Source organism: Drosophila suzukii, chromosome 3, assembly GCF_043229965.1.
Source record: "Drosophila suzukii chromosome 3, CBGP_Dsuzu_IsoJpt1.0, whole genome shotgun sequence".
Taxonomy (NCBI): Eukaryota; Metazoa; Arthropoda; class Insecta; order Diptera; family Drosophilidae; genus Drosophila; species Drosophila suzukii.
Window position 1 is genome coordinate 88696041 of NC_092082.1, and position 19371 is coordinate 88715411.

At 39.4% G+C, this 19371-nt stretch overlaps 1 protein-coding gene across 1 annotated transcript in view; it reads left to right on the forward strand.

The window, feature by feature from the left end:
* Nucleotides 1–2190: 2190 nt before the first annotated feature.
* Cad87A (cadherin 87A) overlaps nucleotides 2191–19371 on the forward strand; it is a 64289-nt gene continuing 47108 nt past the window's right edge. The window contains exons 1-3 of the mRNA XM_036819740.3: nucleotides 2191–2443; nucleotides 3512–3824; nucleotides 16900–16918. The gene's annotated coding sequence lies outside the window, so the exon portion shown is untranslated. The remainder of the gene's footprint in view (nucleotides 2444–3511; nucleotides 3825–16899; nucleotides 16919–19371) is intronic.

Consider the following 19371-nt stretch of genomic DNA (forward strand, 5'->3'; position numbering starts at 1 on the left):
CTTGGGTATTTTGATTCCGATTTGGACGTGGGATACCTTAATGAATTTGTGGTTGAATTCTCTAATAATCTACATTCAAATATTTACTTTAAAAGAGGGTCTCAATTTAAGCCCATTTTCATGTTCGATTTTTCCGTAATTCCAATGGCTGTCAGAATGGGGACCCAAAGCTACACTTCAAGATTCCATAACTTGGGTATTTTGATTCCGATTTGGACGTGGGATACCTTAATGAATTTGTGGTTGAATTCTCTAATAATCTACATTCAAATATTTACTTTAAAAGAGGGTCTCAATTTAAGCCCATTTTCATGTTCGATTTTTCCGTAATTCCACTGGCTGTCAGAATGGGGACCCAAAACTGCACTTCTAGATTCCATAACTTGGGTAATTTGATTCCGATTTGGACGTGGGATACCTTTATGAATTTGTGGTTGAATTCTCTAATAATCTACATTCAAATATTTACTTTAAAAAAGAGGGTCTCAATTTTAGCCCATTTTCATGTTCGATTTTTCCGTAATTCCAATGGCTGTCAGAATGGGGACCCAAAGCTACACTTCAAGATTCCATAACTTGGGTATTTTGATTCCGATTTGGACGTGGGATACCTTAATGAATTTGTGGTTGAATTCTCTAATAATCTACATTCAAATATTTACTTTAAAAGAGGGTCTCAATTTAAGCCCATTTTCATGTTCGATTTTTCCGTAATTCCAATGGCTGTCAGAATGGGGACCCAAAACTGCACTTCTAGATTTTATAACTTGGGTAATTTGATTCCGATTTGGACGTAGGATACCTTTATGAATTTGTGGTTGAATTCTCTAATAATCTACATTTAAATATTTATTTTAAAAGAGGGTCGAAATTTTAACCCATTTTCATGTTCGATTTTTCCGTAATTCCAATGGGCTTCAGAATGGGACCCCAAAACTGCACTTCTAGATTCCATAACCTGGGTAATTTGAATCCGATTTAAACGTCGGATACCTCTATGAGTTTGTTGCTAAATTGTGTTATGATTTTCATTCAAATATTTACTTTAAAAGAGGGTCTCAATTTTAGCCCATTTTCATGTTCGATTTTTCCATAATTCCAATGGCTGTCAGAATGGGAACCCAAAACTGCACTTCTAGTTTCCATAACTTGGGTAATTTGATTCCGATTTGGACGTGGGATACCTTTCTGAATTTGTGGTTGAATTCTCTAATAACCTACATTTAAATATTTATTTTAAAAGAGGGTCAAAATTTTGACTCATTTTCATGTTCGATTTTTCCGTAATTCCAATGGCTGTCGGAATGGGGACCCAAAACTGCACTTCAAGATTCCATAACTTGGGTACTTTGATTCCGATTTGGACGTGGGATACCTTAATGAATTTGTGGTTGAATTCTCTAATAATCTACATTCAAATATTTACTTTAAGAGTGGGTCTCAATTTTAGCCCATTTTCATGTTCGATTTTTCCATAATTCCAATGGCTGTCAGAATGGGGACCCAAAACTGCACTTCTAGATTTCATAACTTGGGTAATTTGATTCCGATTTGAACGTGGAATACCTTTATGAATTCGTGGTTGAATTCTCTAATAATCTACATTTAAATATTTATTTTAAAGGAGGGTCGAAGTTTTAGACCACTTTTATGCTTGATTCTTCCGTATATTCAATGGTTTTCAGAATGTGAACCCAAAAATGTACTTCTACATTCGATAATTCGTGTAATTGAAACCCCATTTAGCCGTGTGATACCTCTTTCAGTTTGTTTTCGAATTCTCTAGTATTATACATTAATACTTTTCTTGTATGCAATGGTTAACATTTTAAACCATTTTCATGTTTGATTTTCCGTATTTCCAATGGTTTCTAGGCTCCATAAGCGGTTAAGATAGCTATAGAAGTATCTCATTTCAATAGTTAACATAGGTAATTATCGGTTAACATTGCTATTTAAATACCGGTTAACAGTGGGCAAGACGGGAATCCCAGAGTGTGGCCATGCTGAAGTCCCGCGAAATTCCACAACCTGCTGCATTTCCAGGGGGTTTTCCCGAACGGTCCTACCATCCACAAGAGCGCAACAAGTGATTCTGTTTATGTTCAACTTCTCTCTTCGGAAACACTTACGTACTACGTAACACACAGCAGTTCGGTTCAAACAAACAGGCAACAGTTCAAAAACGGAACCGAACGTGAGCGGACGCGTCGCTGCCGGGAAAATAAGTTGCGTCGGCGTTGCGCGTTGACTGAAAGTGTGTGCGAGAAGGGCGCGCTCCTGTGTGTTGGTGTTGTTGTTGTTGTGGCCCGTCGTTCGTTCTCAGCGTGTGTTTCGAAATACCGCATTGTTTAATTACAGATTACAGCCGCAGCGGCTAATTTCAATGCAAACAAAAGCTAGTGTGTGAATGAAATTATGCTAAAATAGATAATAGCCAGAGGTAAAAAAACAAAAAAACAACATAGTAATAACAGCAAGGAGAAGAGGAAGAGAAGTTCTGCAGCGCGGTTGCGTCGGCGCAGCAGCGGAGTTCATGTCCACGTGTGTGTGTAGTGGTCCGGCAGGTTTTTTTTCGGGCTCTGTTTGTGTGCGTGTTGGCGAAGCAACAATTTAATTGCTATTCAATTTTAAAAGCAGTTCAATTGCAAACCATTACAAATATGTAATTCGCTGTCGATTGCATTTGCATTGGAGTGCGTAATTGCATTTTTGAGCCACAAAACACAAACAGTGCAACTGTTGCTAGGGCACTGAGAGAAAAACATAAACAGTATTTGTAAACTTATATCCGAAATATATAATATTTACAAAATATTAGAACTTATCGGGAAAAGTTAGAAAACATACATTTTTAGTACTTTAAGCATGAATACACCTTGATCTTACAACAAGATGATGTTAAAAACAAGATATTAAATCAAAAAACAATATTGTATATCACCCGATCTATAAATTTGTATATCATATCTGCATCTTGTTTTCCCGTGTGGAGTGTGTAATGGCGTAATCGTAATCTTTGTGCCCCCTTTTTAATGATTTAATTAAAAGCGTAAATTGCAGGCCGAAATTCAATTTGTCCGTTTGACTTTTCAGTTCGTGTGGGTGGCATATTCTCTGACATTGGGTAGTAGTATTTTTTATTTTATTGTTGCCGCTGCCGTTGCACACACACTCACGAAGTAATTAAGTACGTGCGTCGCGTGCCGTTTTGAATTTTCTTTTTCCTTTTCGCTTTTGGGCCGGAAAATGTTCTCTTCTCTTTGCGCGTTTATTTGCATTTCCATCAATTCGAAATTCGACTCGTATAATACAATAAAAAATCGAAAAAACCAGTTGACCGTGAGATAGTTTCGTGCATAATTGCTAAAAAGCAACAAAAAAAAAAAGAAAGAAATAAAAATATATGTGAATGATTGAATTTCTGAAATATTTAGTGTTTCTGTGTTTTTCTCTCTCCCTTCTATGTATGTGTGTGTTTGCTTTGCCCTTCGTCAATGAATAACGGCAGTTTGCGAGGTGCGAAGTCGAAGAAGAAGCAGAGCAAACAACAACAAATTGCCATCACCTTTGTCAGCAGAGAAAAAAAGGCAAAAAGCAACAACTAAGCCGGCATTGGAGGAGGCAAGAAGAAGAAAAGCGCAACTGCGACGTCAGCAGAGTTTGAGAAGAAGAAGCAGCAGCAGCAGAGGAGCCTTGGTGGCCACATTCCAGCGTCATCAGCCGGCGGAGGCCGTCGCAGCCGCCAAACCCGGGTCACCGAAATTCTTTCTTTCGCCAACGACCCCCCTCCCCCGAAGAAGAAGCAGAACCAACACCAGGGGGTAAGTCAACTTTGATGGTACAGCGATCCCTCGATAAGTGTTAAACGGTTTTTGTTTGACTTCAAGAAGCTTAGGCTAACCCCAGGTGAACTCACCTTTCTGACTCTATGACGCATAATCAAACCGGTTTGCCTTTTATTATCTCACTTATAAGTCCAAAAACAATTTACGATTTGAATACATTTTCTTTCTTTATTTTTCATTGTTTTAAATTGGAGATATTATATTACTTCAAGTAACTATAAAACCATAAATATTTTGGAAACTTGTTAAATTATCAACAGTGATATTAAAAAAATGCATTTAATCTTTCAATTGTATTATTATTTCTTGAAAATTTAATTAAAAACTGTCTTGAACAGTATTTTCTTTCATTTTTAATTGGAGAAAATGGTATCATTTTGAAAATTAAAAGATATTTGAAAAGGGTTTAATCAAATTTAGGGAAAATGTCTTCCAAATTTACACAAAAGATACCAGATTTCATAAAAAACACTGCTATCCCAAGATGCAAATGAATATAAATCATTTATTTTTTATCATCACAACATCTTATGATGCGAAGACTTAAGAATCTCGTGGAAGATTTTCATTGATACTATTATTACCATTAAAAAATGTTGTTCTTGAAAGAGAGGAAACGCCTTAAAGCCCCAAGTAGGATTTTCATTGTTATGTATTTCCTAAAAAACAATTTTTTTTAAAATGAAACTTTGAATTATTCTTTATAACGACTGCAGATCCTCTGAGCATACTCCACACTGTGGAGATAGTGAGTACATCAACGTCAATGTTGCGCTGCCATTCTTGTGCGGCTCCCTCCTTCCGCCTTGGTGTTGTTGTTGCTGTTGTTGTGTCACGCCCTCCGCCATGAGAAAACATTTTTGCGTAGAAATTACATATTGTTTCGTTTTCACATCCCAGCAACCCGATTCCCGCCCACCTTGCCACCTTACCAGCTTGCCCCACTGTGTTTTTTTTTTGGTAGCATGGTTACTGGGCTGCTAAACCTCTTTCCCGCCCGATACCACCGTTCCCCGTGTATTTTTATGGGTCGTCATCCATCGTTGTTCTGCCAAGCGCCGGTGGAAAGCCCCTGGCCCTCCATTTCCACCTCTATATCTGTATCTCCATCTCCATACTCCACACTCCACCTCCCCCATCAACCCAGGGCATCGCTTTCTGCTCATCAAAGCACAAAAACATCCAACGGCGGCTGCCTCAATTATGTTAATTATGAATTGCTCCCCGGCTGTCTCTGTTCCAGTACGGGTTTTTGTTTGGGATGGTATGGTATGGTATGGGATGGTATAGTACGGTATGGGATGGGTTGGGTCTGGGGCTCCAAGTAAAGCTGTGAGCTCAAGTCAAGCGGCTAAGTGGGCTTTTGGGTTGGCACCTGGCGCCGAGGTCGCCAGTGTAACCCAAATTCGAGAGTATTTCGCATACTTGATTTGAGCCAATGCCAAAAATTGATTCATCTCCGCTCGCTTGATGATCTTTTAATGGTCCATAAACCTAATTTAAGACCCTGCCGCCGATCCCATGGCAATGAACTTGAGCCATCCGAATTCCGCTGAGAGTTCAATCTTTCGCTAATTTATCTAATGAGTCGTTTGAGTTGGCAGGGGACTACTTATATATGTAGTTCCCAAAACAAATGTGATTATGTGGCAAATATTTGTGTTATTATACTCGATTTTTGTTTATGCTCGTAAAAGTTAATGATGTTTTGATTGGAAGGTGAAATTATGAAAACTAAATGGTTTAGTATTAGAGTAAAATTATTCTTTTGAATAATTCAATAAAGATTAAGAAGAAAAATGATATAACTTAATCTATTTTGACTTATTAAGTTAAGTCAAATTAGTTGTCGTGTTCAGAACAATATAACAATTAAAATCATTCTACTTTTGTTTAATATATATTTCTTATCCCATATTTTTGTCAACCCGCATTTAACCCCTTTGTCCTCTTTCTTTTAAATTACAATTTATCGCAGATTCAGCTGCAACAGCAACAATAGATCAGGAACAGCCGCTGAGACCGCAATATTCCCTGGCTTACTTCAATTTTATCCGCCACTGGAAATTTCGTAATTTCCAAATCACAATATTAATGCAGGCCCCCCTCCAACAATGGGAAAAATGTTGTTGTTTGTTGCAACCCGAGGAGCGAGAGCTGGAAAAGTGGCTGCTTCTTTTTTCATACTTTGTTTTTTTCTTTTTGGAAAACCTTTTAACAATGGGAAACTTGCCCAAACCGACGTCGACCGTCGGAACTGCGTCCAAACTGCTTCTCGCTGTTGTTGCCAAAAGCAAGCCGGAAGATATTTCAGACTGGCTTGCAACCGGGCCTTTAAAGGGGGGCGGTGTGGAGGGGTGTAGCCGGCTGGATGGGTGCTGCTATAGGCGGGTTCCATGTTTAGACAGAAACAAGTTTTATGCTTTGGCAATGATGACGCTAGAGCAGTGACTCCAATCCCGACTCTTCGCGACTCTGACCAGTCCAGTCCAGTCCATCGGCTTCTGTGGCCAGCTGCCTCCGTTGTTGCTGTTCTTGGCCCACACTATTCAGTGGGGAACAGTGCCCCCTTTTAGGCCGCCTCAATTGCGATTCCCGGCCCGAAAACCAGACCCGGTCTGCTTCTGCTCCCGAGTGCACTTCGTATTGTATGGTTCAGTGGTGGTGATGTGGTGCAGCCGCGTTGTGTAGTTTTGAACTAGTTGCGTTGCGGTGTTTCAAATCAAGTCGAACTTAGAGATGGTAGTTTCTATAAAAAGGGTTCACACGGGGGAATCATCACCAGAAAAGAATATTATAACTGAATTATATTAGTTAGGAAAGATTATAAACTCATTGATGATATTATAATATAGTTAAAATAGGGCTATTCTGTTCCTAAATATAATATTTGATCTATAAGAACCTGTGATCATGTTTTTATAGCCTAGACAATTATCTCTACCTAAATACAAAACCATTTTATTTGATAAATATATTACAATCTTTGTACTAATATTTATCTTAAATCTATGTTCTATCTATAATACAGATTATTGGTTCTCTATATATACAACTCTTGCTAAAACTTGAAAAATCAACGGAGAACCCAAAATAGTAATATTAAAGTATTTAAGTTCTTAATCCGCCGTGTAGGATGCTAGGAACTAATTATGCTCCAAGAAACCCAATCCTGATACATCACTTGTAAGAAAGGCCTGAACCTAGTCCTGTAATATAATGCAAGCATATATGCTACCCCTATCTCGATCCATCACGATCAAGAACCCCAACCATCTCTAATCCAATCATTACGCTTGCTCTACCCACCAATCCACCTCATACATAGTTCACCCATTACCTCGGCACCTCTGCGCCCCTTTCCCCTGGGGTCTGTCGCACTTTTTGGTACTGTTCACAATTTGGAAATTAACTGGTTTGGTTGTTTTTGGCCCGGGAATCCTGTCTGGGCCGCAACGCTTTCTAGCCATTTGTATTGTTCGACGGCGTCGAGACGGACAGCTCTATACATATACTATATATATATATATATGGATGTGTGAAGGATAAAGTGGGCTTAAAGTTTTCCTGGGCTCACTTTTAGTTGGTTCTTTTGGGGCGTTGAGGTTTTCGACCGGACCGTCTGGGATAGCCCCGAAAAACTTTTACCAGCCAAAAGTGGGCGGTTACGCTTAGAAAAAGGGGTGTGTTGCAATAGAGAGGGGGGTGGTTGGTGGAAGTCGGCCATTCAGCCGCGACAGGAAGACAGCTCAGGAAGGAAGTTCATTTTGTGCAACTTAACGCTTTTCCCCTCACTCTTTCTGGTTTGAGACCATGTCTGGCCTGCATCCCACACTCCATTCCCCTTCCTTTCACTTTGAATAGGCTGTGGAGATCAGATATAAGACTTGATGGCCGGTTAAGATATAAAAGAGTTACTGTCTGTAATAAGCAAGTAAAATAAGCTGGCTAATCGAGCGATCAAACTGAAGTTGCGTTTAAAATAGAGAGAAGTATTTATTAAATGAATTGAAACTTTAAAGTAGTGTTTGCCAGAAGAAGCAGCGCGGGTTTCCCCTGAGCTAAATATATTCTCTGCCGGACCTCTGCCGTCATTTACCAACACGCACAGTGTGCAACTGATTATATTTCTTGAGATCTTTGATAAACAGTACACAGGTAAAATTGATTTAAGAAGTTTAGGTACTAAATTTTAATCTTTGCCAAAGTTGTATCACCTGAAAACGCCAAAAATAATTTCCAATCGCATTTGCCTTATACTGGATGAGGAATACTTTTCCTCATCCTTTTTATCTGCAGCCTGCCTGCAGTGCATTTGTGCCAAAAGCAATTTGAAGAATTTCTTATCGGAATTTATGATCCGCCGCACCTTGGAGCACATAAATCAAACCATAAACTAGAGACAGTCGCAGGAACATATGCGGCTATGATGGACCATGCCATGGAGAGCGGTTGGCTAAATTCGCTGGCCACTAATCCCCCATTCTGCCCCACTCTACTCCCCTTTATCACCGCCGGTTAATGGGAATCCGTGGATGAGAAACAGGCAAATTGCCCGGTTTTGGCATCAGCGGCACTCACATAGATACACACACTAATACGCCCGCACACTCACTAAATTTTTAATCAAGCTTGCCAGCAGCTGTGATTCCGCTGGTGGAAGCCATTTTGGAGCTGCCCCCGCCCCCGCCCCTGCCACTCCCATTCCCCCCTCCCCTAATGTTCGTCCTTGGACGAAAGCGCAAAAAATGCAATCAACGTCAAATGCGCTTCGAAACTTTGTGCAAAATAATAGAAAAGCCATTAATTTCACTTCTCGTCGAAGATGTTACGAGAATCGGGCTAAAATGCGGGTAAAAAAAATTGGGGGGCGGTATGTCTGGGCGTGGCCTGGACATATGGCGACATAGCCTGGAAAAAAAAACAACGTAGAAATAGGGGAACCGAAAAGAAAGCAGAATGAAAGCTGTCCCAAGGAAAAGTAATTTTTAATTATGCGCATAACGTGAGTCAAACTTTGATTGGAATTACAAGAAATCCGATTAATCGCTCGCTGCGCTTCCGTTTCCCATTCTCGGTCTTTGGGGAAAACTTTTTAAAGCTCTTAGAACGTCTGGCCCCCACAAATGATGCAAAGTTCTCGGCTCAAACAATTTTCATTAGCAACAACAAAAACCGCTAATTTCACTTACAATTAGCGGTAAGCCAACATGTCGCAGCAGTTGGTCTAGTCGGTGGGAAATGGGTGGTGGGTGGTGTATGGTGTTCGAGAGGCCACTCCACATATAACGACCAAACAAGTTTTCAACTAAAATTACCAAAAAAAAGGGAAGAAAAGTAAGAGACATTTGGTAAAATTATGAAAGGAATACCCTAAAGGGGAAATATCTTCATAAGACATTTGGAAAATGTTCCTTATAAACCATTACCATCTGATATAATCATTTCAATATACGTTATATCAAGGTAACATTTATGACATATAAAATATTTTCCTAAATTATTTCCCATTATTATATTCACATGTTCATATAATACAATGTCTAGTCATACCGATTCATTCTATTTAATCATAAGTATATAACTCAGTATTTATGAGTACAAATTTGGAATCAGTTCGTATTAGTATTAACTTCCCATGAACTTTCCTTTCTTCTCTGTTTTATTTTCCCCGTCCCAAGAAGAGTATTACAAAGTGTGTGTTCCCATGTGTTGGGTCCAAACAATTTGTTTAACATTTATGAGTGACAATGGGCAGTGGCCTTGCCATGGGGAAAACGCAGAGGGGGAACTCGGGAAAAGGGGATTGGGTAAAGTTGAGCCAACAGAGTAGTTATGTAATACAAAGTTTAGTCAACGGTCAGCGGTAATGCAATAAGCAACTTTTTCAAACTGCTGCTTCGCCTCGGACTCCATTAAAGTTGTCAAATGAAGTCGAAGTTTGATTGCCTGGGGCAAAGCGTTGACCTGCTCCCAGTTTCCTTCCCATCAGCATACCACATCCCCCGGCTTTCCTCGTCCACACAACTTTTCCCGTGTTGACATGGACTTGATGCTGTCCTGGAGATTAGTGAAATGTCCTGTGATGTTTTCCTGTTAAACGCCATCGCAGCGTAGAAGAGTATTTATAATTGCCAGCCTTGGGGCTTAGACTTGTGCGAATCCGGCCGGATGGATGGGTAGCCAGCCCCGCCCAGAGCCTCCCTCGAGGGTTGATTGACAAGTTGTTTTAAGTTGGATAGGTCCAAAGAGCATGTTTTGCAAGGAACTAGGAAGACAAAAGCTGAGATATGTAAATAAATGTGTAAATAAATTATTATAAGATTTAAAATATGAATATACATACCAGAGGGAAGGGAATAAATCACCATCACCATCAACTTTTACTTCAGATATTGTTTATCTCTCACCAAACTTCAATATAAGGACAATAAATAAATTATTTATTTGATACTTATCTGAAAACTTGAAGGTTGTTGCCCAGAGTAATAATAAAATACCATTTACCGAAAATGTTATTATAAAATAAAAGGAAACTAAATTATTTACCTTAAGATATCATATCCCATTTGTAATCAAATTAAAGACCCACATGCAAAATGCATATCCTGCGGCAGGCAAACTTTGCCACCAACTCTCTCAGGAAGATCTCCCCATCCTGCAAAACTTCTCCCAGAATCCAGTACCATCATATTTCGCCCCAACGGTGTCTAACAAAGCAATTAGAGCCACGGATACGCCAACACCGTTTGAGTTTGCTAAGTAAACGTTGCCGAGACGCCCTGAGTTGGCCCTAGGGCAGCATATTCATTAGGCAACGAGGCGGAGGATTAAAGGAGGTGTCTGCAGGGGGAAGGTGGAAAGTGGGCTTTCCACCCAGCTAAAGGAAATGGGAGGGTTTTCCTCGGGATGGCTGCTCGGTCTGGCTGCCTTCTTGATGGCTGGCCCAACTTATGGGTCACTTGTTCAAGAAATTTCACAAAACTTTGCCAACTGGTTGTTGTTGTTATGACCAAGGAGCAGGATTGGTTGGAATATTTTGAGAGGGGGAATGGCGTAATGAGGGGGTGTGCGACTAATGAGAGACTTGGACTGGTACAATGAATATAATTAAATGAGTCCAAGGTGTAAACTAGCGAATTGTTTGATCCCATTCATTCGCTGTCCCCACTTCACCCACTTTCCTGCCCCTCCCACAGCATTTCCTTTCCCTTTTCTGGTTTATTTTTTTCGTATCCTTACCGCCTGCCAACTTTTTGCCTGTTCAGCTAAATGTTGTTAAACTTTCATCTTGGGCTCAGCACTTTTTGCACTTTTCAAACAGTTTTTTTTCTCCAATTCTTGTTCCCTGCCTGGCGGGCATTTTTCAGTCACCGACTTGCTCCAGTTAGCCAACTGTCAGTCAGTCACTTGATCGTTTAGAGCGTGACAGGTGGTATTCAGCTTGCATAGGGTCGAAATTTATAATACTCTATAATGGGGATGAGGTTCTCTAAGGAGGGATTACAAATCAGGGATATGTAAATGGGAAATGGTAAAATCTAAGGTAGGTAAAAGCATTTTTTAGGATAATCTTAAGATACAACAAGAAAGTTGAACAGAAACAACTGAAATAAAGTATATAAGCTCGCTAAGTATTGTAACAGCAGATCTTGAGCAAATAATAAATCACAGGTCACTGAATTGAGCTAATAACTTAATCAAACATTCAGTATGGCGAATAATATCATATAGCGAATTATCAAAAGTGAAAATAGTATGGGTTGTTAATCCTTAAGTCAATTTAAAGACTCTTTAGATAACCTATAAAAAGCACATAATCTCCTTTGCTATGATTAACTATTTGAGCTTCTATGTTATTCTCTCTTAATCTTATGTGGTTAATTTTCTCATAATAGATGAGATGTAAGTCACATTAAGTTTGTTTTATGGATTTTATCAAACCGCTTAATAAAATCGAATAACTCTCCTTCGACTGCCCTTACCTCTAGTGTTTTGCTTATTAATCAGTAGGATAATGAGCGCTGTTCTTCTGCTGGCCCAAAGGGAAGAAAAACCCAAGGGGTCCCGTGACAGTTGCAGTTTAGTGTCTAATTAAAAAGTTCTCGGCCTGCGTGATTGTGTGCGTTCGTGTGTCACCCGGCTAAGCAAAAAAAATAAAAATGAAGACCGACTCAAAGCCGAGGAAACTTTCTATGGCACCACTTTCGCTGTCCCCCGGAGATCCCAATGAATATTCTTGTTCTGCAGTGATGATGAAACCTGTTTCCGCTTCTCCGCTCCCCAATCTCTCCTCCAATTGGCCCCCACTTTTTATGGTAATGAATGGGTCAGGCAAAAGTAGAGCTTTGATTTCTGATGCTGGTGCTAACCGCAAAAGCAAATAAAATAACTGGCAACCAAAAAAAAAAGCAACAATTTCTTGGTGCGACATTGGACCGATGTATTTCTGGGGTTTACTTCATGTCTATCGTGTTCTACCTTTGCCCATTTCTTTGGTAACTCTATTGACCCTATTCGCAGGTGTCTGTCTGTCCATAAGTTTTGAGCTTGTCTCTGGGAACCCACATTTCTCTCAGTTCAAATGCAGCGCCACAGAATGAAGGGTTTTTTTTAGTGCAGTTTGTGGCTTTCACTTCACTTTAGTTTGGTTCTCACCTGCAGATTTTCAATGCACTTTATCGGTGTTTGTTTGCTGTTGTTTTTATACCTTTGTTACACGTTGAAAACATCTACAATCTAATCTCGATGCCATTAACTAAAAGTCAATAAATATTGGGAAAAAATATCTATATACCATTTGTTTAAAAAAATATATTCAAAAATTGTAAACCCGCTTTTGCCATGTTGTAAAATGTAATATGCAACAAAATACTTGTTATGTATTTATAACATGGGAACTGATAAATCCAGTATGTTTAAGCTTCGATCACAGCAAAAAGCCTTTGTTGTTTTGTAATTGTTTGTGCTGTTACCACACATTTCTTCGGCTCGAATGCGTGTGAAATATTTCGATAAATGTTTGTGGATTTGTGCGAGTATGTCAGCCAACTGAGAGTTTTGCACTATTTTCGTATCTGTGTGTGTGTGTGTGTTGGCCCGCTGACCGATGTCGGTCTTTTTATATCTCTGTTTTTGTTTTCCTTTTGCCCTGCTGCACTTTTCCCATTACCCTTATTCCTCCAGGCATCCAACCATCCAACCATCCAGCCATTTTCACTCCTCGTCTCTTGGCGTTAACTTTTCCACGCATTGATGACGAATGGCCATGGAAAATGATGAATGTTTAATGGGCCAGTGCGACAGCAAAAACATTTTGAGGTAACATATTGATGGGGCGGAGGTTGAACTGAATTCACTTCGGATGGGCTGGGTTGGGTTGATCGGGGGGATAATGGTGGGATGGGGCCCGTTTGGGTCATGCATCATGGAGCGGTTCGTTGCCAAAAACTTTCAGATTCTCACATGTTCCAATGTCAACAAAGTTGCCGGAAAATATTGTGTAGAAATTCAAGCGAAATGCATTTTTAACTCTGTATAAAAACTTTAGTGGGAAAAACGTAGAGGAAAGGCCATGAGTAACGTTCGGTATTTACTATATATGCAGTGATTAATATTCCATTGAGCTTGAAATATCAGTTATTGCAACGCAAGTGTTCTCATTCTAGATTATTTTCACAGCAGTTTGTTGTAGAACATATTGATGCATTCGATAAGTAATCCCATCCTCGACTGCCCTTTAAGTGCTTTAAGAACTAAAACATTCAAGTGATCATCTCAAGAACGATAAAACACTCAACCCCTCCAAAAACTATATCCAAAGTCAAGTGATCTCATTTTTTTTAATACACTTTTGAGTGTTTCCCCTAAGAATCTCGTGAACTTATCTAGAGTACCTCGCTTTGCCTTAGAGTCACTTTGTTTGCTCTAAATTCCCTGTGGAATTTATGCAGATATGTGGGTTTCTGTTATAAAAATTGCTCCACTTGCCTTGAACACTCCCCTTTCCCAGCGCTTTTTCCTCCTTTTAGCAGGTCGTTTATCACATTTTTTCCCTGGCTTAAGCAAGTCTATCAAAAATATGTATTCGTAATTGCAGCAACGCACACAGAAAAGTTGTGAGACTGGAGGGAAGAAAAGATGGGTGGGTTACCAGATATAAACCAGCAAAAACAACAGGAAAAAGCTGCCACCGAGGTTGAGGAAAAGCGACATCGTTGTATGATGTCATATTCGCCAACCCGGTATCTGTTTGTCTATCTGTGACTTTAACGATTTGGCCAAATCCAGGAAAACAGATCCAGCGAAATCAACTAAAAACCAAACCTTCCCCGGGCACCGCACCCTTTATGAATCAGTTACCAAGGCGCTGATGCTGCAATAAAAGGTGCGATTTATCATAATGGCTGACGCATGTAGCACACACAAGATGGTATAGTACTACCATTTCACCATCCCACCATTTCCCCATGCCCCCCCACCTCCTTCTTATATATTTTGCAATATAACGCAATGGTTCCTGCTGTGGATTGTGGATCCATCGATTTCATTTCTTGCCATTTTCCGCATTTTTCACAAATCTGTTTTTCCGCACTCCTTCGTTTATGGCCTGTTTGGAGGCTTGTATATGTATCTACGGGTGTGTGTGGAGTTATCTGAGGCAGCAGCCAGACGCCAGTTCATATTGATTACAACAAATTTGCCGTCGCCATTCGTTCGGAGTTGTCGCCTCGCCGGCTTTGAAAAATGAGAGAAAAAACGTGATTATATAACTGATGTATGTGTAAGCGGGTAAGTACTCGCCTGCGTTTGTATGTGTGCCGGTTTTTATTAACCTTTTCTGTTTGTCGGATATTTCCACGTTCCATTAAAGATCCATTAAGGATATTGAAATATGATTTGGTATAGTAATTGGAGATTTAGATAAAGGCCCGACATGACAAAAGCAGGCATTCCTTTTCAGGTTGTTCTGGATTTTTTCCAACTCGGCATGTCTTAGTATCGTTTTTCAGGTTCTATTAATATTCGGTTGTTAGTGGATATTTACTTGAGTGAAAGGTATATTGAAAGGTTATCCATTGTCAGGTAGGCGTATTCAACTCTCAGTTAATTCTATTTTTATTCTTTTTGATGATCTTGTTTATTTGTAAAATTTTTGTGTTACGTATTACGCAAGATGGTTTGGCTGAAGACATAGTTTACATAACAAAGGATTCCCATTCATCGTCTTGTTTATCTTGATTGTATTCCAAGATTCTTTATCAACAGCTCTCTATTATGCTGTCTTTTTTGTACTTGAGCTCAGTTCCATTCTCCACGCTAATCGAAGTTACAGTTCTGTGGTTTCTAAACCAGGCGATTGGCGTTCTCTTTCTTTGTGATTCTTTTCCTGCTATTATTTTTCTGCACAGTTGCAATTTTACACAGAGAAAAAAAATATTCGACAATTATATATAAAGTAAAGTAAAGTATAGGTATATTTATGATCAAAAAGTAGTCAAAAGATATAAATAAATGACAAGAGGAATAGAAATTTAAAATTGTTTCTTAATGGATCCATTCTTTCTTCCGCGAATTCTTTAGTATTTGCCTTAAGATATCTTCTTGGCAATGTAGTACACCGTTTTAAAAAATGTTGAAGAGCCAAAGTGCTACACATAATATTAAATCTAATCAAATCTTGTTTTGGTTCGTAATTTCTTGTAACCTTTTGGTATTTTTTTCCACTCTACTCCACTCCCACTTTTGGGAAGTAGCCCCCGTCAACTGGAAACCGTTCACTTGCTTGACATTTAGTGCCGGCTGCTGTTGGCCATGTCTTGGGTGTTGGGTCTTGGGTCTTGGGTCTTCGATGGGGGACCGAAATGGGGAATCGGGGACGGAATCAGTTGCCGGGAAAGAGACAACAGACAGCGGCTGAATCCGAATCCGAATCTGAATCTGAAACCGAGACTGAGACTGGGGTTGCGAGGGGCTCTTTTGCTTTTGCTCTTTTGGCGACGACGGCTGCTGTCTGGAATTTCGTTGAACCGGTTTATGTGTGTGGTTTGCCAGTGGCTGCTGTGGCAGTTACTGCTTTTGTGCCTGTTGTTGTTGGCGTCTGGGTAACTGGCTCCGAAAATACAAAATACTTGCACAGCACACGGCTTTGTGCGATACTTGGCTAACCAACTGGCCACGCCGCACACACACACACTCACACTCTGGTATAAACATGGCTAACACACACATAAAACAGCGCGCATATTTGTCGTTGCGGATTATTTCATAGCACAATTCTGTTCCACTGAAAGCAATCGGGGGTGGACAAGTGGGCGTAGATGGGTCAGCAAATGTCTGTGGTCTTCTATTCTCGTTGTTCTTACATCTCCCTTTCTCTTGTGTTTTTGCTGATTTTTTGTTTTTTTTTTTTGGATTTTGCTCTTTTGCCCAGAGTTTCGGTGGCCGTTAATTTACATTGCAAAAATTTCTTTTGACTTTATACGCAATTTGCAATTCAATAGTTTATAGATTTTGCTATTGTCAGTAGCTCCGTTGGGAGGTTAGTATGCTGAACCGAAAGATGTGGGCTGTGGGTTTGGTTTTGGGGTGGGGCTGAGTCGATATTATTGTGGGTGTCACACATGGATGTAAGTAGGTAACTGGAGCTGCTCGTTCTAGAGAAGAATTTTCCATTAGGTCGTTTGATGTTCAGATACTCAAATGTCGGATTGAACCAACTCGGAAGTACCATTAAGTCAAATAAGATTCAAAATGAATAAATATTTATAAAAAGATTTTATGAGGATGAAGAATTATATACAAAATGTTGCTTAAGATAATTAACCCCGTTTAGCTATGAAGAAATAAAACACGGGTTTCTTTTGATATACAAAAATGTTAACTTTAAATTTCAACACTCATATAATATAATATATATTTAGTTCTTATTAAGAGAAGGGGGAATATGATTATATTATGATAACAATTATAAAATTAATGTCCTTTGTTTTTTTTAAAACAATTATTTCTAAACCTTTTATACTTATCAACCTTTTATCTTCTCTTCCAGATTCAAAATATCTTCAGCTGTAAGTACATCCATTGCCAATACTAAAATATAATTTCTAATGTTAGATTTCTGGTAAATCCCACATGTCAAAGGACCCAAAGACTCTTCCTCCTTTTAATCCTTCTTCAATGACCCATTGACCAATGGTTAGACATCTGCCAAATACATATCTTCTCTGTGGCCAAGTTGGCATTCGTCCTGCCCCCGACTAACCCCTCCCCACCCCATTCAACGCCCACCATTTGATAAATCTAATCAGTTAAAATGCATCCAAAGTTCAGACAGAGAAGCCAAACATTGTTCGAAATTTCAGCGTTGGTTGTTCGATATGTTTAGAGCTCGAATGATGCCCGCAAACTATGCAAACCGGCTAAATGCGATTGGTTTTCGGGTATTGGCCAAATTCCTCTCTTCCTCCTCGATGGAAATTGATTCCAATGCAAATTGATAATGAAATATGCCATGGGAAAACGCATTAGAATGAATGTGAACTCTGTGGCCGGATTCTTATCGCTGTTATGCCAACACCCAGTGATTTTCCACACTCTGATTTGGTCATTTAATGCAATGCGGCAAATAAACGAAATGCGGTTAACGCAATGACAGTGCGATTAGCCAAAACCATTGTGGCGGAATCTGCTGGAGATGTGATGAGAAAAGGAAAATGGGGGGCTATAATGCCCGGAAAACGCGTCCTTTTCGTTGGTTTCAGTGGTGCAGTTGCTACTGCCACCTGCGGTTGCTTAAATCATAATCTACACACACATGTGTGTTTCTGCTCCCCAAAAAGTCAAGTTTGTCTGCGGCAACCACAATTGGTTAACATAGAGTAGAGTGACCCGAATTGCAATTAAAATTTAATATCCATGGGATTATCTTCATTTAATCAAGAGGATATTAAACATTAACAGATGAGCTGTGCAACAGACTTAATAAAATATACAAAATGTCTTACAAATCAAACATCTACTTACAATAAAAGATCTTTTCATCAGTCGAATCAATATTCAGCCGTTGACAATTACTCGGCTGATTTGGCAATCTCATGATTTATTCAATTTTATTGAGAGACCAGATGACAAAACATTTCCCCGTAATAAATCTCAATTCGGAAGTAAGTAAGAAATACTTGCACAATAAATAACAATAATTATGCAAGAAATGGTTTGAATAAAAACGAAATTTGTCCTCGTCCTTTTGTGGATTCCCTTTCTCTGTCCACTTTCCCCATTTCCTCTCTCAATGATCCATAATTGCTATTAATTGTGCTTGAGATTTGCATAGCAAATAAATCTAGGAGGGAAAATGCAAAACATAAATTCAACAATTGCTTGACACTTGAGCAGAGTTTGAAAGTTTATTCTTGTTGCTGCTGTCGCTATTGTCGTGTTGTCTAATTTATTTAGCATTGTGTAAACTTCTTCAAGGTTGAATAGGCTTTTATGCCAAATGGAAATTAAATGGCAACAACAGCAGCAGCAGCAACCTCAAAGAAAAACATTTGAATTACGTCGAAGACAATTCGAAATGCCAAAAGGCAGCCCAAGTTTGCATCGATTGTTTTTGGGGCCAAGCTCGAAATCAAATTGTGCCAAATTACTTTGGCCAACCAATATTGTTTCCTTCTCTTTCGCCCGCTCTATGTGTATCTCTGTCCCTTTCCGTGCTGCTGTCTGTGGTCCAAATGAATAATTTGGCATCGCAGATAAACGAAATCAATGTCCACGAACTGGGCCCAAAACCAAATGGCAACATCTGCACATTGCGCTGGACTGTGGATTCTGGACTCTGGATCCAAAGGACCATCGGGGGGTAAAATGGGGGCTATAGTGGGCTAGTGGAACCTCTGGGCCACTCTGGGGAACTTGTTATTGAATTAAAGTGACTTGATTTACGGCGCGTTCTGGTCAAAAGCTCTTAATGGCATTGGCCACGACTCGTCCAGCTACCCCCTAAATCCCTAACCCGCTCTCCGTGTGTGTGTGTAGGTCCCTTATCCCTCAGCAGGGTCATCCGTTTTCCAAAATGAAGTTTGCGCTTTGTGATGTTATAAGCGTCAACGGTTCGTATGCGTGATAATAAGTATGCGACATGTTGCGCCATGCAGTGGAGATGAATGGAAAGGGCTTAGTGTTGTAAATTACAATGAAAGTGGGAAAATGTAACGTGCTCAAGTTTAAAATGCTTGATGATGCTTACTTAGATAGTTAAAAAGACCCAATGAATAGAACGTTGAAACGTTTTAGGATTTTAAAATATACCCCAAAGATTATGATTAGGATAAACAATAGTTAATTTTAGTTCGTCTTTTAACTATTTTCTAAACTAGAAAACATATTACGTTTGAAAGAACTTCAGAAATATCTATCTATTAATTATAATGTGAAAACGAGCTCACTTTTAATTCCCTGCTATCCATTATTTCTGACTAAATTGGATGATGGGATAATGCCTAATTGAGGCAAATTTAAT